We start from the raw sequence: 22,837 nt of genomic DNA on the forward strand, positions 1-22,837 counted from the left end.
GAGGGAATTAGGGACAATAAACATAAATAAGAAATCTAGGGAAGGCAACATGGGAAATCATAATATTGTGGGATTTTAAGGTGAAGTAGGGTTTGGGAATTTAGTAGGTTTTAGGGATTTTAGGGATTTTAGAGAGGAAGATTATAAAATTTTATGGGAAAATTTGAAGGAGAATGTTGGTGAAGATGAGGGAAAAGAGGGATCAAAAATGGGCAACCTTGGACAGCAAAATACTTTGAAACCCTAGCACAACTAAGTCTTTAAATTTCACACAGCAATGTAGGGTTTTAACTTCTCATTTTCATGGTATTTTTAACATATTAATTTCTCATTCATCTTGCAAAACCAAAACTAGCCATGGAGGAGAGGCCTACCTGAAATTTGCTTGAGAGAAAAGAGGATTTGGTAGCTTGCTGGCATTTTATTGGGCGAAAAACCCAACGCGTAGCGCACCTTTCCCAACGCGTAGCGCCCCTCTGGTGCATAGCGCCTGAGTAAAAATGCACTGGAAAAGTCGCGCTGATGCGTAGCGCGCCCTGGGTGCATAGCGCGCCTCAGCTGATGCGTAGCGCGCCCCTGAAACTGCCCAATTTGCTCAATGACTCTTGAAATCGCCTTTGCAAGGATTCACTTGGCTTGTGAGAGGCAAATGAGTTGCTAATGAAGAGTGATGTGCTTTTATAGGCTCCTTTTTTATTTTTATTTTGCCCAAAACCCACTTTATAATGTTTGAGTGTTGACACTTTTTGAATTAATTGGCTCTGACTTCTGGTTTCCTTTTTTTGAAAAAATTGGTAGAAATGATGATTTCTTCTGAAAATTTTTGCAGGGATGGCTTCTGAGATGCTTTGGCAAAGGAGACTAAGGCTGCGCTTCAACATTTGGAGAATTTGAAATTTTGACAATTTTTTACAAAAACAAGATAATGACCTTTGTTTTTCAAAAACAGAGTTTTGAAAACAAGGTGAAAATTTCGCTGTACAATGATGAGAATTATTGAAATGATGTTTTATGAAGGACATCCCTCTGGCCTGCTGGTCCTTTATGACCTCTCAAGACAAAAATTGACTCAACCCTAGACCTAAGACCTTGAAATTTAAAACAAGATGAATGACCCTTTGAAGATTTTATTTACTTAAACAAACCTGAACCAGCAGTGCCAAACAGGAGGGGAATAAAAGACACAAACTCCTCCACCAGAGTTATGGCATGCCTAACGGAATGCAACATGATCACACTGATGGGACACCTAATCATGAAATGCAAAGAGCTTTGATCTCTGGTGGAGGGCTACTAGACCGACTCTAACAGGCCGCAATGTTTGTAATGTGGCCTAGAGGATTGGATGTAGATAATCATTGGTCAACATTACCCATGAGGTGTAGACCAATTGGTTTGTGTGGGGTTTATTCCCCACCAGGTCATAGGTTCAAATCTCACGGGGAGGGTTTGAGATAGGAGCCACCTTTGGTGGAATTAAACTATCCCAAGGGGCATTGAAGCTCGACTGAGCTTCGCACTATCCTAGTGATAGAATCCCACTTCTAGAAAGATCATTCTTCCATCCAACATTGGGGTTGGTCCCAACCTAGGCCTAGCCTATTTAAAAAGAAAACATGGGTCGACATTAATATTTCTAGAGGTATGTTTGTTTTAGGAATCAATGTGTTTCCTTCACTGACTGTAACGTGAGAAGAAAAGTAGATTAGGTGGAACTAATTAATTGACATGTCGATTGATTTCATTTATGTAATTAGGTAGTAATTTTCACAAAGGGTATGGATTACGTGGTGAGAATAGTAAACTGGGGTTGGTTCTACCTAAACTCATAGAAGGACAACAAAGGCGTACCCTTTGTGAAGTTATCTTTAGGTAATGTTGTTATCCTACATAAAATATACATGTCTATCTTAAAGATATAGAAGGTGATTTATTACTAATACCTTGTCATTCTTATATCATACTTCACTCAACTAAAAGGCATATTATCCTACTCGTTCTATGATTCCTTCGATGACAAATAATTAATTGGGTTGAGAGTGTGGGATAGTGTTGAATCAACCTTTTCCTTGAGAACATCCCAAAAATAATTCAATATTTCGCTTTAAGAAATGATTCGGAGCTAAGAAGCTCAAATACCATGCATGCCAAGTCATCTACATCACTTACCCAAGTCCCAACCACGAGAATTTTAGGCCAGGTTTTCAAATATAGTGACAATTTAACTTCAAATATTTCTTGCCATAATCGTGTTATGGCATTGGACACCAACTCCTACAAATATATATATATATATATATATATATATATATATATATATATATATATATATATATATATATATATATATAGATATATATATATATATATATATATATATATAGATATAGATATAGTTTTATAGGGAGTTCATGATATCATAAGCATATTTTCTGTTGGATTAGTGTACATTGTTGTTTGAAAAGTTACCTTAGCATTAGGAAATATAGTAAATATGTATGTGCACCCTGACCATTATAATGTGTGTTTTTTCAATATTAAAATAAAACAATTTATTTTTGGTAAGTTAGTAGGTACTTTCTATTACTACGTCAAAACTTCATACATACCTTCCATTTATTATGTTGCCTAGAATCCTTATTAACAATGGTTGGTGCAGTTGTCAAAGGAAAGTCCATGACCATGACAAGAAAATATTACAAAAATCTAATTGCACATCCTACCCTATGAGGGGAAACTAGGATGTAATAGTGATTGCAACAAAGCTTTACCCATTCCAATCAAACTCATCCCACCCATAAGGTGAAACAAGGCCTTAAATATATTAGCATCAGACAACATAATAAACTAATATTGCAAAAAAAAAAGGAGAAGACCAACAAAAAATACAAGACCATGAAGAGAACTAGAAGGTGAGGGTGCCTCGCCTTGTTAAAGGAAGAGATGGGAGCCTCCTTGGAGGTTCATGGTGCTCAAAGCCTAAACCTTTCCATCTTGCACTTTCACTAACTAGGAGACTAGGTTTATTAAGAATGCATTGCATTTCTCGAGAGCATATAGTGTATCAAAAATGCATTATTGATCCTCTTCCTGTAGGGACAATTCCTATGCAATGAAATCCTTTGTATGTTAGTGTAATTATTGAGTGTGTTGGAATTTTGTGTCTAGGATGCTTTAAGTTCTTGGATCCTTAATTTTTTTGTGATTTTTGCTTCCATATAGAGCTTTTCTATCATCTTCCTTGCTTCCCTGGTGCATGTCTCCAGTTGTTGGACATAATATTGCTACTATGAGGAAGTGGAGATGTGATATGTTATGGAAGTAGCAGTTTCATCATTCTCCGCCTTGGAACTGCAAAGGGGTTTTTTCAAAACTTCCTTCCTCTTCATCCACTTATGGTTCATATTAGTGCTACCAATTATCCTCTACAACCATTGAGTTGAGAACTGACTAGCTAGATAACCTCCTAAAGAATGGTATCACAAATGTACCAACCACATAACATAGCACAAATAATAGATTGTGAGATCATTGTGAAATGTATTAGCCTCAGCTATTGTATGCCTTAATTATGGCTTTCTTACTAGCATGGGCATGACTTCTCACACATTCAATTGAGGTCTTTCATATTTTCTTATATGCAGTTTCGAACATGCAATATCCCTCCTAGTGACAACTACAATAGTATTGGTACGAGCTTAGAGTGAATGAGGAGAGTTACTACAGGGACTAGATTATGCTAGCAACCATGTGGTGGATTGATCTACTGCATCATGATCAAGAGGGGTTTTGTGAGGCATGACATTGATGTCTTCCTCCCTGCCCCCTTGCACACGTCATACCCTATGTGGGGTTAAGTAAAACAATTACTTTATTTGATCTCTATTGAGTTGTTTTTTTAATATAAACATAATTTTACTATTTTTAAAAGATATTTTTTAATATTAAATAATTATATAAATGATGAAGATAAATCACTATTAGTTACTTCCTTTTTGAATATGTAACTTGTGAAAGAAGCCTAAATGTTATCCAATTTTATTTTTTTTGACAATTATTATCAAGTTTAAATTGTAACTTTACATTATTAAAATTGTATTTTTGAATATATAAATACATTTAATATATATGATATGTATATCTAGTCACATCATAAGGCATCTTACTTATGCAATCCATCCACTAAAGTGACCTTTGAGTAAACTATAACCATTTATCTCATGTGACAAACATTAATCTTGTCTTGGACACCAATTCACAAGCATGAGATCTGATGCTTCAGATGGTTTATTTATTTGGTTGTTATTTAGTTAAATTACCATCTCATGGGAATAAATCAACAATCTATGGCTTTCTGCAATGACATGCCACTAATACCCATCAAGGCTATGTTCCAAATTTTCCACAACTATAGGCCCATTGTCGCGTATGCACCAAATTTGCAAATACATCCCACATCTAGAGCATATTGTTCCCCATAACATTCAATATGCCATTTAGTTAATAAAATGGTGGTTTTCACTACAATCACTATGTTTTTAAACTCAATGTGTAATGTCTTGAAAGCTTTTCTATACCAATAGATTTTTTTTGAAGAGCTCAGATGTTGACCATGTATACAACATTGAAAAGATCAATATGTCATTCTGTAGCTTAGAGATTTTATTTCTTATGTTTGAAAATTACACCAATTAGATCATATTTCGCTATTACAATAAGACTTGCAAGTTTTGTTAGTGATAATTGAGCTAATTACCTCTTCAGAATAATGTTTGTATTCAAGTTCACCCATCATATCGATATAGAGTTATATTTTTGCACTTAGACAGTAAATTATAAGTAATTAAAGGTTAATTAGTGGTAATTTAGGGATAATGTGGTAAATTAAGACTTAATTAGGAATAATGAGGATTTGTGAGGGCTTATTATGCATTAATTATTAATAATTAATGGTAATCAAGAATTAATTATTGGTAAGGATCATTTAAACCTAAAATGTTACATTAACTTTTTCTAGAGCAATGTTGGGCATTTAACTAGTTTTGTGGTAATAGGTGTTTAATGGATATCACTTGTATGAGACACACTAGACTAGCTTACAATAACAAGATTAATAGGGAATATGACATTGACAAATACTTTGAAGTCTCTCTTGGGTTTCCCATGAATAATTAATGGTAATCAAGAATTGATTATTGGTAAGGATCATTTAAACCTAAAATGTTACATTAACTTTTTCTGGAGCAATGTTGGGCATTTAACTAGTTTTGTGGTAATAGGTGTTTAATGGATATCACTTGTATGAGGCACACTATACTAGCTTACAATAACAAGTTTAATAGGGAATATGACATTGACAAATACTTTGAAGTCCCTCTTGGGTTTCCCATGAGGTTTTCTTTATAATGGAATCGAGTTGGTTTTATCTCTAGCCTAGCTGAAGGCGCTCTAACAGGTATGCATTTTCATGGTTAAGAAAAGAAAAAAAGGAGGTAAAGACATTTAAGAGTTAATTAACTTGTAAGTAGTAGTTATTGATGGGTGGATATGGGTCATTTAAGGGTAATTAGAAGTAATTATGTATTAAAGGGAATAATTAGGGTCAAATATAAAGTTAATCATGGTTGATTTATAAAGTAATAAGTAGTACTTGGTGGAACTAGGGATAAAGTACAGCGTGATTAGGGATAAATTTGTGGTAAGTATTGATAGATTATGAGGTAATAAAAAATTAATTGATGGTAGTTAACGGTGGTTTATAGAAAATTATGGGTCAGTTAGATGTCAATAGTTAAAGACTATTTCCATCAGATCAAATGGCATGATTCTTAAATTAAGATATTTAATGATGATTACTAACCAAATTTTATCCAAAACTATGCAGACTAAAGTGATATAGACCTTGATTTGAAGGTTATTCTCTGCTAATCAGTATCCAAAACATGCTCACCACATAACCCAATGTAATATCCATCACTTAACCATTACTCGAAGACTTTGCAATCTAAATATTGACAAATAATGAATAGCTCTGGTATTAAAGAGTCGAAGCCCAAACCATCTCCAGGTAGCCTATCTTACTCGATCCAAATAGGACGAGTTCAAAATCTTGGTCACTCACATCTGTCTTTCCATGTTTGTCTCCCTGCATATACCTCTTTTGTTTGAACATCAAATAGTCCTCTATCCACATAGTTAAATCTCTCCCTGTCACCTACACATTCATTATGAGCCTTGTTTTAGCACAATTGTAATATCCCACTACAATGCACACCTCCATTCACTCATGTGGAGGAAGTAGTGAGACCATGCAATGAATTTTAAGTGTTTCCTTAAGGACAAATTGTAGATATTCTAAACTTGCTAGATCACATGGATTTACTTATGCATCATTTTCCCATGATTGGCTTGAACTCTTCCTAGACCCTCTGTAGCAAAATTTCTCAACAACTTCAACATTGGCCATTCTAATGTAATTTTTGATGTAGATATTCTAGTTTTCGTGTCAAGAAGAAAGGATTTAATGTGAAGTGACATGCAAATTCACTCAAAATTATCTTTAACTCTCTGGTGTGAAACCTCATCTATCCTTTCTTTCCCTTTGGGTAGTGGGATTTGGGGTGCATATGCATTACATGGCCTTGTATTAAAAAATGAAGTATATAAATGATATATTCATAAAAGGTATTACAATTGTGGAAATTTTATTTAGATGTGAAACATGGGCTCCACTATATACATCTAAACTTATTTTGAGCGCAAATTTAAGGTATGTAATAAAGATGTCCATTCGTGAAATACATGTTATACTTTCAATTTTGGAAATGTGCTAAACCTTGTCACATGGAAACTTTCTATGATATTTGAACTCTTTTAATGCCATGAAATGAGTGTAGCGTTGTAGATATTAAAAATATCTCAGCTATGAAACAAAGATTTAATTTCCTATGACACGTCACATCGGTATATTGCTTAAGGGCACAATACAATAAACTTCATGTGATTCAAAAGCATGTACTCATTGCAAGTGATCAAGCTTCAATGATTTGTGGTATAGGGTATCAGATATATCACATGAATAACCTGGCCACATGGGTGCAACATCATATCATCTTGATGAAATGGCCTCTTGTTGAAGTTTCGATCAACACCCTCCAAAATTTTTCCTACACTCAACTTTCGAAGCCTACTAAGGATCTTACGATCTATCATCTATGATCACTTGGTTGTCGAGTGATGTTGTACTAAGTGTTTAAGTCTTCTTCCTAGTTTCTAACTGTCAAATTCACTTGCTCACACATGCTCAGTCCTTGATTAATGCATAATCATGCTTTCTTATATGCAAGCTTGAACAAGCATAGAAAATTCCATCATGATAGTTCTTGTGCAATGTTTGACCTATGCGGATAGTCAATCTGCACCTTTCATTGACAGTCTTCCTCAATTTGGTTCCAATTGTACCTCTATTTCGGTGAGTTTTTCCCAATTGTTGTTTTGGTGCACCTTTGCCTTCAAAAGTGTCACTTTCATGTTTACGATTGTTTCTTTTTATTTATTTCACTTTAACAAGTGTTTTTTCATATTATCTTCACTCTGGCATGTGTCTCTTTCAATGTCGTTCGCATTTGCAAGTGTCGTTTTCATATTTTCTTCCTGTCATAGGTGTCACTTTTTTTATTTTCACTATTGTATGTGTCACACCTTTTCACATCACTAGTGTGATTTCTAGCACATCCATATGCATTACATGATCCTACCTATTGTTAGAATACATGATAGACACATTCTTATAATTTAGTGCACCTTTTGGTCACATTCGTCACTATAGCCACAACTTGTGTTTTAAGTGTCATAATATGTTGTTTCAATTGTCACACATATAAATACGTGTCACTTTCTTGTCGTTTCATGGTGTGATCATTTTTCATGAGTCCTATGTATTCTCCTAGATTTTATTGATGGAATTCATGTGTCTGATCCATGTTTGAGTCATGTTCGGATGCATTTCCCTTTCTTACTCCATTGGTACCACACCTAGAAATTTTGGAGCTCTTCTTGGTCCTCCTTTCCCGTGCAAGTTGCAAAGGAATTATCCATATTATCAAGTGATTAGAATATCCTATTTATGAGTCTCATTAATGCAACCTTTCCCTCCAATACTTGTGCACTAAGTCCCTCTTAAAGCTATCTCCAATGGCTGCACATTAAGAACCTTCCATGCATGGTCACTTTACCCTTATTTCTTGCATTGACTCATTGCACTAAGTTTTGATAAACTCTTCCTTGAATGATGCATAAATTACTGCTAACTAATAGCAAGGACATCTTCCATCCCCTTTCAAAATGATCTTTCACAAGGCAAAGACCTCCTCCCTCCACAATGCAGTGAAGCACCTCCTAGGTTAAGTGACCTAGCCTTCTACTGCCTCCCTCAGGGAAAAGCACATTCCAGATGAACAAGAAGCCACTATTGGGTCAAAAAATTCTAGCTTGAGAGATAAAGTGAATTCAATATGAATAGTGATCCCTTGTGAAGAAAATTGCGCTAACATAAAGGCCTCCCTTTAATCCTAGCGCATGGTGCAGAAACAAGGATTAGTCTTGCCTCCAATGATCACTGCTGTCCCTCTCTATGCTCAAGTCTTGTCTTGTATTTCCTCTACCAACACATGGAACAATCTCAAGAGACAGTGAGTCCTTGTTGGAAACAATTTCACTTTCTTTAAGGCATTCTCTTCCTTCCATCGTGTGGCGCAGTCTTAAGCAACAAGGTTATCAAATTTGTTCCTTGTGCCTCCCCATTGCACTGGACCATGGAGAGCCCCTCCCTAATAGTATATGGTGTAGTAGTAGAGAAAAATGGTGATCCCCTTATCCACTATTGAATTCAATTGTGCCTTCCTTATCAAGCCTTCATCTTTTATCCCTCACACAAGCCTATCGTAAGCAGCTTCTCCCATGAGCTAGTAAAGATACGATAGATGATTTTAAGACTGATTTTTCCTTGTCATGAATGATATTAATTGGTAGGTGTTACTTATTAGTATGACAAGGTGATTCTTAAGGAATATGTCAAGGAAAAGAAGTAAAGAATCACTTTCAGAGAAGAAGGATAAAGAAGGACTATCATGAAGACATGAAGCAAACCCTAGACCAAGGTAGAAAGAAGACTTATCATGATGACTCACAAGATTCCAATACTAATTCAAGACCATTTGGAGGGAGAGGATGAAGTACTGAACATATATATCATTAAGATTGAAGACAAATCAAAAAGAAGAACAAGTTGGCATTTCCACCTCATCATGAACTTCATGTCTTCATTGTCAAGTTATGACTTGTAGAAGTGTCATCACAATTTCAAGTGTGTCCATGTGTTATTCCACATCACGTGGAATGTAATGATGTAATTATTAAAGGGAAAAGAACAAAATTTAATGTGTGGAAGTCCAAGAGTCATGTGGGGAATATGAAAATTCACATAGTCATATATGGACAAAAGTCACATAGAGAAGTTCAAGAGTTGTTTATAATTCCAAAGGTCATAATAGAAGTCAAAGAGTCGTGAGGGTAACTCAAGAGTCATGGGGATATGAAAGGCCATTCCTCTTGTTATAAAAGCATCCTCATAGCTCAAGAAAAAATATTTTTGGAGGCTTAGGCTTTGGAGAGCTAGTCTTGGCTTCTCTAAGTCAGCATAGGAGAGAAAAATATTCTTTGGAGAAGTAAGAGGTGAATTAATGTTCCACTACTGGAGATAATGGCTCACCATTATAATTATGTCCTTGGATATTTCACCTAATAATTGAAGCTCAATGAGCCAACACATTTTCATGCATGTATCATGAATGTCGTAGGACTATCCTTTAGATGTTTGTGGTATATGTTTTGTTCATATGTACTAAAGAAATTGAACTACTTCATCGGACCTTTTACTTATCGTGTTGAAGGTGTGTTGTATTTAGTTTAATTATCATTGTGTCTACGTGAACTATTTCTTTAGATGATTAACAAATCTTTGCTTGATATCCTACGTCTCTCTCAGGTTAGTACTATTACTTCCTTCCAGAGACTCACTTACGTCTCTCCTCTCATGAAGGCCTCCTTTTACACATTGCAATTGGTGTTTCACAATTTTAACTTGCTTTCTTGTTCAAAGGTTATGTGTATAATCTCTTATGCTATCTGTTGAAACCAAGGCGAACCTTAAAGTTATGGTGGTCAAGCCTATACTCTAGATGGGGCTCCTACTCCAAAAAATGTGAGGTCTAATAGGAACTTCACATCGGGGAGACCCCTTATATGTTGGCGGTATCCAGCACCGTCAACATTCTAGTGCTAGAAGGAGGGATATATGACAAGTTGTTCCCGTTGAGTCTTCTTTGAATCTTTGATCTTAAATGGATCTTTTACAAATCATAATCCCAAGATGTTTTTCAAAGGAGTTTGATTTTACCATCCTTGTGGAAATTATTCATAACTTGTCTCAATTTAAGTTTGATGGAGAGGGTGAAATAATTGTCCTTGAACATATGCTTCAATTTATTCATTTTTGTATCTCTAATGGAATTCATAGTTAATATGTTCAAAGCATGTTGCTTACCCTCACACTTGAAGGTCTAGTTAAGAAATGGTGTCATACATTACCAGTTTCTTCTATCCATTCACTCAAGCAACTTTTTAAGAAGCTTCATGAATCCTTTAATAGGTATGATTATCAAGGTGTACGAGATAGAATTGATTTGCATAGAATGGAACCTAGTGAATTTGCAGGGGACTTTCTTAATTGGTTTCTTCACCTTTGCTATGATTTCCTTGAATGAGTTGTTGACTCAGATTTCATCGTGGAAAATTTTCCAAGTTTGATTCTACTCACTTTGAGATCTTTTGAATCCAAACCTCTATATGATTCTCCCTCCCCAACTTTTTCAAACCATGAGACACCTCAATCTTCTGAAGAGGAACCTATTATTCCTTTTTTTCCTTCTCCTCCTTTCCAAATACCAATTTCGGTGCCTCATGGTGATTATGTTGAGGTTGGGAAATCTAAAAATCAATTTTTTGATCCATCCATTCAACCTCCACCTATTTCCAATGATATAGATTCTTTTGAAGACAATTTTGAATGGTTCAACAATTGCATGGAGCCTAAAGTGAAAGCTGGTCCCTTGGGTTTTCAAGATCATATCAATGTACATAAGCCCAATCTTGAATCTAATCAAAATGCAAATTTGGTTTCCTCTGGGGATAATTTAAAACCTTTACCATCTATTTCTCATGATCCCTTGTTTCAGGATATTCTTGATAAACCTACTTCAAATCTTAATGATGTTCAACGTGTTGTTCTAAGCAATAATCAAGAATGAGGTAGTGATATTTCACATGCAAAGGAGAAAAGTGGTAGAGATATGTTCCATCCTTCTTCCCTCTTTTAGAATGTCTATCATATATCAAACATCTTGGTAGCCTATCAAATGATTATTTGCCCTACATTCAAGTCGATATCTTGAACAACCATCACCTTAACATCCTTGTTTTCATTAACATATATGGTGGTGAATTCCTAAGTACATCATATGATATATTTTCTTCTTTTGAAGCCTTGGATTTGCAAGGAATCGATCCATAATCTATTTCTCATAGTTTACAATATCCGTTTGTGAATTGGGATGATCTTTCAATTCATAATGATCATAAATCTCCTCTAATTCACACTTCTTTAGATGCAAAATATGAAAAGGTAAGTTGTCGGGTTTTTGAATTTTTGGAAAATCCTCGTCAATCCATGTGTCACATTGGTATGCCTATCTTTTACCATTATACTAATGACAATGATGTTGATCCATTGTTCTTAAAATTTAAATATGATTTTCTTACAACTATTGCTCCTCCTCCTGAGTCTTTTCACCCTTCTTCACCACTAGCAGACTATTCATTATACCCAGATATGTTTGATAAATCTGTTATACCAGCAGTTTCAATAAATCCTTTAGATATTTATCCAACTGATCATGGTTGTAATCAAGTAAAATATGGTGTGGTCCTACAATCAGAGGATGAAAAGCTTGAATCTCTTATTCATGATCTATTTTTTAAACACACACATGAATAAACAACAAATTAAGATAAGCATGAGTTCCTTTTACTATTCAAATGATATACATTTATAATAAATTGTTGTGACCCTTGGTATTCATATACTAAGTGGTCTCTTAGACTCTGGTGACTATTCACATTCCACACCAACCCTTAGCAGATTAGATGTCCAAGAAGAGAGTTGTAATACAAAAGTGGCATCCAATGGTTGAATGCACTCTCTAAAAAGATTGCAGAGGGTGGGAGAACTTGAGGTCTCAACCGACGGTTGTTTAAGGATGACCGCTAACACTGTAGTGCTTAATGCAATTCCTAGAACTCTTCCAAATATGGAAAGAAGTTGAAGTCTTCTGCCAGAGGAAGTGCTCCCTATTATTTTGAAAAGGGAGACCATTGGGGTCTCAACTTCAAACGCTTAGTGTTGTTCCAAGAAATCTTCCAAATTTGGCAAGAAGCTGAAGTTTTCTGTTAGAGGATGTGCTCCTTAATTCTTTGAAGAGGGAGAAATTCAACCTAGAAAAAGGGAGGTATTCATCATGTGATGGTTTAAGGAAGGATACGAACCAAAAGCATGATTAGAGGCTTCTCTGTCTTTGGCTACAACTCTGAATCTGGGTATGGCTATCTATGGATGTAGGCTTATGTTATGAAACCAGCTCACAAAAAGATAGAAAAGATATATCAATGCCTTAGAATTCAGCCTCTTCGAGGGGGCAACCTCCTTTACATTACATAAATGAACAATTCTTGGATGATTCAAATGAAAAAACCTCCTTTCTATATATAGGAGTCTAAGGAGTCACAATATAACCCAGTCGACCTAACAATAATAATATAAATCCACAAAAATAACAATAGAGGGATTCTATGGGGCACAGTAATAACAAGATGGGGACAATAGGGGCACAACAATATTAATAAGGGATACAACTACAATAGTAATGGGGTAATCACTAGTATTATAGGGACCTAACATGCCCCTCTCCTTCAAAAAAGTGTTGTCCTCAACGCTTGAGTAGTTCTGGATGCTTCTGTATAAAATTCGCATCCTCTCATGTGGAATCTTCAGTGGATAAGTTCTTCCACTTGATGAGATACTCCGAAATTGATTGATTTCGTAGCTGTCGAGTTCTTGTTTTGTGACTACTTACGGTTCCAATATAATTTTTCCTTCCTCGTCAAGTTTTGGCAATATTGTTTGAACTGGGAACTTGTCGCCTATAACCTTCTTTAAACATGAAACATGGAAAACTAGGTGCACTCAAGAAGCTGTAGGAAGCTCCAATTTGTATGCCATAGTACCAATCTACTGCAACACCTTGTATGGACCATAATACTTTGGTGATAATTTATTATCCTTCTTAGCTTGCTTGAGGGACATTTTTTTATATGGTTGTATCCGTAGGAATACCCAATCACCTACATCAAAACTTCTTTCATTGCGATGTTGATCTGCCTGTTGTTTCATTCTATTCTGTGCCAACACGAGGTTATCCTTTAAGAGTTGGAGGACTTGTTGTTGATGTTCGATGTGATGTTCCACTACTTGAACCTTAGAATTTTCTCTTAAATATCATGTGATGGATGGTGGCTGATATCCATAAAGTGCCATAAATGGGGTCATTTTTGTTGCTGTATGGAAGGAAGTGTTATACCACCATTCAGCCAGAGGCAACCATTTGACCCATTGTGTCTGTTTATCAGATGCAAAGCCATGAAGATATCCTTCCAAACATTTGTTTACTATCTCAGTTTGCCCATTAGATTGAGAATGATAAGATGAGCTATGAGCTAACTAAGTAACAAGACAAGAGAATAATTTTGTCCAAAAATTTCTAGTGAAAATGGGATCTATGTCACTTACAATAATCTTTGGGTTTCCATGTAGCTTTTGAATTGTTTCCATAAATGCAGTAGAAATTGTATTGGCTTTAAATGGATGTGATAATGCACAAAAGTGTGCATACTTGGTAAGTCTGTCAACTACCACCATGATGACACTCTTTCCCTCAGACTTGGGTAAACCTGTGATAAAATACATTGAAACCTCCTCCCAACGTTGGCTTGGAATGGATAAAGGTTGTAATAGACCCAGGGTCTTAATTGTTTCAACTTTATTTTGTTGGCAAACCAAACATTCTACCACAAACTATTGAATATCTGATTTAAGGCCATCCCAAAAAAATTCCTTCTTAACCCTGTGGTAAGTTTTTAAAAATCCTGAGTGCCCTCCTAAGGGAGAAGTGTGCAATTCCATAAGAATCTTTTGTTTGAGTTGGGAATTCTTACAGAGGTATAAGCGATCTTTGTACCATAATGAATCATTTTTCCAACTAAATGTATTAGATGTACTGGAATCTTGTTGTAACTTTCGAATAAGTGCCCACACTTCTTCATCATTCTCCCATTCCTCCCTTGCTTCATTTATCCAATCTGGTTGGATAATAGAAATGGCGCACAACAATGCTTCCACATCCTCATCCTTTCTTGAGAGTGCATCTGCCACCACATTTTGCTTCCCTTTTTTTAGATGATTTCAAAGTCATAAACCAACATCTTTGTGACCCACTTTTTTTGCTCTTCATAGGTTAATCTTTGTTTTAAAAAGTATTTAAGGCTATCATGATCCGCTTTTACCTTGAAGTGTCTTCCCATTAGGTAGGGTCACCATTTCTTAAGTGCACATAGTATTGCCAACATTTCCTTCTCATAAATAGCTTTGTGTAAAACTTTCCCTTGATTGGACGACTTTCAAAAGCAATGGGTATTTCATCTTGCATTAAAACAGCACCAATTCCATTTCCTGAAGCATCACATTCCACAATAAAGGTTTTTGTGAAGTCCGGTGTAGCTAAGACCAGTGCTTGGCACATTGCCTCTTTAAGATGTTCGAAGGCCTTTTTTGCTTCTGGAGTCCATGAAAATGCATCTTTCTTCAATAATGTTGTTAGAGGTGCTGCTATTCTCCCATAATTCTTAACAAACTTGCGATAATACCCTGTCAACCCGAGAAATCCTCGCAGATGCTTTATGGATGTGGGGATTTTCCATTCCTTAATGGCTTTAATTTTGCTAGGGTCTACCTTAACTCCTTCATGAGATACAATATGACCCAGAAACATTTGGATCTTTTTGCATATAATTGTTTCTCCTCCAATAGTTGTAGCACCCTGTCAACATGTTCAACATGATCCTTCCAAGACTTGCTGTAGATTAGTATATCATCAAAAAATACTAACACAAATTTTCTAAGGAAGGGTTTGAAAATGGAATTCATCAAACCTTGAAATGTAAAAGGTGCATTGGTAAGGCCAAAAGGCATGACCAAAAATTCATAATGACCCTCATGAGTTCTAAATGTTGTTTTCGAAATGTCTTCAGTCTCTATTCTGATTTGATGATATCCTGAACGAAGATCCAACTTGGTGAAGTAAATTGATCCATGCAATTCATCCAGTAATTCATCAATGACAGGAATGGGAAACTTATCTTTAATAGTGAGCTTGTTGAGCTCCCTATAATCTGGACACATGCGCCATGATCCATCCTTCTTGTGCACCAATACTACTGGAGTAGAGAAAGAACTTTGACTAGGTTGAATTATACCAGCCTCTAGCATTTCTGCAACCATACGTTCAATTTCACTCTTTTGGGCATAGGGATATCTGTACGGCCTGATGTTTGGAGGAACACTTCCTGGAATCAGATGAATAGCATGATCATGATCACGAATAGGTGGGAGACCTTTGGGAGTCTCAAATACCTTGGAATGATTGTCCCATACTTTTTGGAGATCTGGAGAAATAGATGATTCTGATGTGGAAACATCTAGCGAACATAATTGTGCAATTACACCTCTTTGTTCCTTTTTTAGAAGCTTTGTCATACCATTAGAGCTGATTATCTTTCCCAGTTTCCCTACAATACCCCTTAATTCAACTTCCTTTCCTTCCGCAGAAAATTTCATGAAAAGTTCTTGAAAATTAAAAGCTATTGTACCCAAGGATTGTAGCCATTGGACTCCTAGTACAACATCAGCACCTCCCATTGGAATGGAAAGCATTGGGCTAGTCAATACATATTCTCCCATGGATAGCTTGATATTATGGCACTTTCCAAAGCAATTTATTGTTCCTCCATTTGCAACCATCACTTGACACTCTGGTGTTGGATATAGGAAGCAATTCAATTCTTTTGCTATCTTACAATGAATAAAATTGTGGGTACTTCCTGAATCAATCAACACTATTACCTTTTTCTTCTTGATTTGTCCTATCTTGATGGTTTGAGGAGTGGTAATTCCAGCCAATGCATTACAAGATATGGTCAGATTCATTTCTTCTTTATCTAGGGTTTGTTCCTGGAGTATATCCTCTTCTTTTGACCTTTCTTGCTCCTTTTCTTCTTCCTCTTCACAATCTATGTAGAATAATTTCTTCTCAGCACACTTATGACCTTTAGTGTATTTTCTATCACAACAGTAACAAAGCCCTTTTGCTCTTTTTTCTTCCAATTGTTGTGGTGTCAACCTTATAGGTTGTGGAAGACTAGGGGCAACAACACTTCCATCTTTATAGTTGTGAGTGGTATGCTTCCTGGTTGCCATAATTTTGCTTTCCATTTTTCTTGCTAACTCGAATGCCTTCTCTAATGAATCAGGTTCCCAAAGGTGAACATCATGTTGGATATTATCCTTTAAAGTCCCTATGAACACATCAATCCTATGCTCCTCTGGAATATTTTTACCCTTATGTTCAATTTTTGGAACTCCTCAATGTGCTCCATTATTGAACCCTTTTGTTTGAGACTTATCAATTGGCTAAAAAAGTGTTGCTTTTTGTATGCTCATAATGTGCTATCAATTATTCCGTAAAAATTGCTCAAGTGATAATTTGTTTACGAGAGCGAAGCCATTGATACCATACACACTGATTTGGTTCCTAATATAAAGTTGCAATACGTACCTTTTATGTGTTTTGCACATTATTGAGATCAAAAAATTGCTCCATCTATAATATCCATGTTGCGGGATCCTTGCCATCAAACTCCCTCATATCGATTTTTGGAATATGGTGGGTCTTCGATCCAACATTAGAGTCTATGAAATCATGATTAACATTTCTTTTGTTCTCATCATGAGTTTCCTTTACTACCCTTTCACCATTAGGAAGCATTTCTTGTAGAAACTTTGTCAAATCTGTCTTCAAATCTTCCATTCCTGTCTTCAAATCGTCCATCTTAGCTTCCACGTCATTCAACTTAGCTTCTACGCCTTTCTTTAAACAATCCATCTTAACTTCTAGGCGTTTCTTTAAACCATCCATCTTAGCTTCTACATATTTCTTTAAACCATCCATCTTAGATTCTGTTACTTTTTGTGAAAGTGACATTTGTTGCACTTGGTCTCGTAATTTTGATATATCATGTTGCATTTCTTCCTCTTCTTCATGAGTCATGCTAGAGCTTTCAGGTTGCTTACTAGGTGTTTGAATTTTCTTTCCTCGGGGCATCAATTACCGATAATAATGCTTTACTATTCCCTTTGAATTCCTTCAAACTAATTTTTCAAACCAAGCTTATGCAAAAATTTAAAAAAAACTACACACCTTTTTTCACTTTCTAGGAGCTGATATTGAATCTGATGTATCTTTGTAATTTCGGATCATCCAGTTCTAAAATTGTGACCTGCAGTAGCCCTCTGCGTCCTCTTTCCAATGCCACCAGTCTAATCCAAATTGGATTCTCCAGGGAAGAATTATGGCAAATCTCCCACAGTGACCTGATTATAGACTATTTCAGTAGAGCAAACTTGTACGACGTGCCACGAGTCACTATTTCGACCTTTGGCTCTAAAAAATATATAAAAGAAACTACAGTTCGTCCTCTTTCTATACCTTCTTACGAAATTTCAATCCGATGCTCAGAGAGAAAGTTATGACGATTTTCCCTAGGTCACCTGTTTGGAGTGTAATTCAGGAGTCTTCCAAAAGACCAACCTCCTCAGATCATAAATCTGTAAATATAGCACAAAAATCTCTGAAATTCGGACTCGAGGTTCAATTTGATTTCATCTCAAATGGGTTTTTTTTTAGCTTCTGAAACGTCGCAAAAAAAAGTTATAGAGAAAATGCCATGATGACCTATTTGGAGCAGTGAAACCCTAGAATCCAAAGCTCTTATACCAAATGTTATGAAACCAGCTCACAAAAAGATAGAAAAGATAGATCAACGCTTTAGAATTCAGCCTCTTCGAGGGGGCAACCTCCTTTACATTACATAAATGAACAATTCTTGGATGATTCAAATGACAAAACCTCCTTTCTATATATAGGAGTCTAAGGAGTCACAATATAACCCAGCCGACCTAACAATAATAATATAAAGCCACAAAAATAACAATAGAGGGATAATATGGGGCACAGTAATAACAATATGGGGACAATAGGGGCACAACAATATTAATAAGGGATACAACTACAATAGTAATGGGGTAATCACTAGTATTATAGGGACCTAACAGCTTAGGCAGTAGGTTCAGGTTGTGGCTCAGGCTCGCTTGATGTGGCTTTGAAACTTGTAGATGACCATAAATTCCCGCCCTGTCAGATGCAAGGTGAGAAGATAAAGAAAACACAACTTCAAGCCCACTGCCAAGAAGCAATCCATCCAAGGTGAATATGTGTCCTTGCAGGAGGTTTAGTTTTGAAGCATTTTATTGAAGAATGAGCATGTTGACCACAATTCTTATATGGGTGAAGATCAAATCAATGACCTTTCACATGGCCAACCTGACCACAATGTTGACATTTGCAAATTTGTTGTTGTGGAGGAGGAGCAGGAACATGTGAATATGAACTATCATGCAAAAACCCAACACCATGAAAATAGATGGGCTTGGAGTAGTCTGGAGTGTGAAGAGAAACCTCCTTATCATATCCAATACCTATTTTATCCTTGTTGTTGACAAGCTCTTCCCAAGGTTTGATGATTGGATTGGGAAGTGCAAGTTGAATTTCCACACCTGCATGAAAATCTTCACTTTCAATGTCTTCATTAATTTATGACAGTTGATGGGAGTCTACGTCAATCTCAAATAAAAGATTTTTCTGAACAAAAGCAAGTTGAGAATGATTCTTATGTTGTTGTAGCTCCTCTTGTTGTAGCTGACTTCAAGCTACAAAAAATAAATCTTGTCTTGTGCATTTTGCAAGCATATTCGAATGTCAAGGAGAGAGGCTTTGTTGATTTTGATGGTGTTATCAACAATAGACTGTATTATAGTATTTAATAATTCTATTACTTCATCAACTTTGGCCATTTTTCAAGCTCAACAATACAAACTCGGCAAACAAAAGATGTTTGCTTCAACTGAAAATGCACTAGTAAACATACAAAAAAAAAACAAACAACATTCAATGTTAGATAGTTGCAACTACATAATTAGTAGCATGTGAAATGTATTTGTAAATACACATTTTCAATATGTGAGAAAACTACATTCTCTACTTGTTTTCCAACTTTGAAAGTAGCTGCAAATGTTTCACCTGATGGTATGCTACAAAATTAAACTATTCAATGAAGACCGAGATTTAATGCACAGTGAGAAGACACCAAGGCATGAAAATCAACAAAGTTTAAGTAGCACTTAACTCATGGTATAGTCAAACCATATGGATTCTAAGGAGACAGAGTTTAACTTACATACCAACTCTAATACGGTTCTCACTACTTTGACATTCAAGGCTTGACGCACAGAGCTTCAATGTTCAATACATAACTCAATTCACATATTAGTCATTTACCAACCATTACAAGCCATATATGATACCATGGCTAGATTCAATCCAACATATGACATACCATAGAGAATTAACAAACATACAGGCCTAATATAGAATGCAATTATAAATATGTTTGATGTAAAATAGTCCAACAACGCATGTTGCTTAGCAAAACTGGCCACCATAGCTAACCACACTACTTCAACATAGAGGGATTGACCATCAATGTACTAGAACATCACTAGGAGTTTTAACTCACTACTTTATACATCACCAAACTGTTTGTATTCCCTTTGACGTTTAACTCTTTGACGAGCATCAAAAGAGATAGCGCAATACATTCCATGCAAGTGACACACAATACAATGTTCAATACTATATGTCTTTAAAGGTGTAGGAATGAGGTTTCAAAATATCGATACAATGTGCAGAGAGAAAAATATGTCCCGACAATGGATCTAACATACAATTAATTGGTCATCGTTGTATATATAAATAATCCAACCTTCAAATGGTGATTCAATGTTGTAGGAGAGGATGTTAGGTGAGTGTTATATTTATGAAGTTTAATGGAAAGCTACTCATGACATATTTGACCAAACATTGCTTTCCAATCATTGATTTCATCTACTCAATGTTTACCATTTGAAGTGAAAAGGTGTCGACATTACAAAGGTCATGCGTTTTCACCACAATTGAAGATATGACATCTTCTGCTAATGTCCAATAATAGACTATCTTTCCTCTGATGTATATGCCATTGCAAATGAAAAAATATTTGGCATGGTTCAAAGTGATGGTTAAAAAAGAAATTCAGGAATTTAGATTGCATGTGATGCAGATATTACATGCAAAGTGAGCAACTGTAACTCTTGAATTTTAGAGCTTGGATATAGGATAATCTCATTTATAAACAAGTGCCATCTTTTCTTGGAAACTATGAAATTATAATTTACAGTGTAAACCCCAAAACTTAAAATATTAACGAGCATCTCTAAAGAAACAGGTCCTCTAAAATGACAACATGGAGCTATGTAAAACACGGCAAATGCAAAAACTAAACATCTAAACAAAATGACTATGGTGCAAGCAACAACCAAAAGTGTTGACAAACTTGTTGACTGGTGCTTGAATGTAGGAATACGGTTTGCTAGAATTTAAACGACCCCTGACAACATAATCAAGCACCCAACAAGTGAATATGATGGATAAACGGGCGTTTCTGCTAGAAGAATAATGCAGAATGGTAGAGACAAACTTAGATGAAACAACTTGGTGCATGTAAGTAGCAGAACTAATAGACATACGGACATGATCTAAACCTAGTGTGGATGGAAAACACTGGAAATATTTGAGCGCTGGGATCTAATGAAATTTTGTGATATCATTTGATAAGAAAGAAATACTGTGAAGGAATCTATAATTCACCTACAGGAACAATAGGTTGATGAAGACCTAAAAAATAGTGGTCACGGAAGGCCACACATTGTGGCTTTGATACCATGTTAAACACACACATAAAGAAAAAACATATTAAGATAAGCATGAGCTCTTGTTACTATTCAAATGATACACATTTATAATACATTATTGTGACCTTTGGCCTTCATATGCCAAGTGGTCTCTTGGACTCTGATGACTGTTCACATTTCACGCCAAACCTTAGCAGATTAGGTGTCCAATACTATTCAACCATACATCTTTCATAAGTTAGGAGGAAGATGTTCCAACTCTATTCGATCAAGGAATCAATACATTCAAATTCTATATCCATCAAGAGTCTAATATACCTAATATTAAATACGATCAAACCAGTGGCACTAACAAAATTTTCATTGATACATCAAATGGTAATGGTACATGTCTACCTAATGATTTTTCTAAGCCACCTAGATTTGATGATCCATCATCAGAAAGTTCAAAGGCTTAGCAGGAAGTCGGGGCACTTCATTCCCTGCTAATGGTTATGTTAGGTTCTTGCAATCCTATTGATATCTATGAACTAGGATGGATCCAAATTTTCACCCATAGTTCCTTATTTAGTATCTATCCACTGGTTATGAGTTTATTTTTAAAGGATTCCTCGTATTTTTAGGTTGATTTTCATGATCTTTGAGATATAATTTATGACTAGATGAAGGATTCTTGTTTGGATAGTCCCTTTTCATGTGGATCCCTTGTGTTAAAACAAAGTTTGGAAAGCATGTCTTTCACGGATCCCCATAGTTTCAAAGCTTGTCATTTTGATTATCAAGATAAATGTCATTTTGGGTTGAAGGATTTTTCTCTGTTAAACTCTTTCAAATCTGATCATCTTTTCATCCCTTTTGTGCATGCCATGAAGCTGATCATCTTCTTGGCATGTTTCCTATTTTGGAGTGTTAATAAAAACCATTGTGTTTGTAACAACCCTAGTTAAAATTCCATGTAATAAAAGTAAATAAAGGAAAAATAATAACCACGTTGATGGGACACTTATTCCAATTTGAATGTTGGGCAAAATCCTAGTGATGGGGATCACTTGTGATTGTTTATGGCTAAAGAAATTGGCAAAGGCAATGGCTAAGGCTTTGGAAAGGCAAAATGACATTTTTGGCACATTTATTTATGAAAATAATGGAAATTAGGAGAAAAGGAAGGTGAAAGTTCACAAGTTGCATGTGAGGAGGAAATTGAAGGAAAATAATGGAAAATGAAGAAAATAGAGGCCTCATTCATAAAAAGGCTTATGAGGATTAGTTGGTAACCTTTTGTCAGTTCAGTTTTGGAGCTCTCTCATTATTATTTCTCTCTCTCATACTCTTGGAAAATTAGAGTTTTCTTGGATCACTCTTGGAGGGTGTGACATACTTGGATTCTTGGAGAAAGAAGGCAAAGGAAGAGCAAGAAAGCGTAATAAGGCATTAGGATCAAAAACTACATCATATTTTCTTGCAGGTATCGAGTTGCATGTATGTTTC

This window comes from Pinus tabuliformis, chromosome 6 (genome assembly GCF_031772625.1).
Source record: "Pinus tabuliformis cultivar Carrire ecotype Pingquan chromosome 6, CPIR1, whole genome shotgun sequence".
NCBI classification, from domain to species: domain Eukaryota; kingdom Viridiplantae; phylum Streptophyta; class Pinopsida; order Pinales; family Pinaceae; genus Pinus; species Pinus tabuliformis.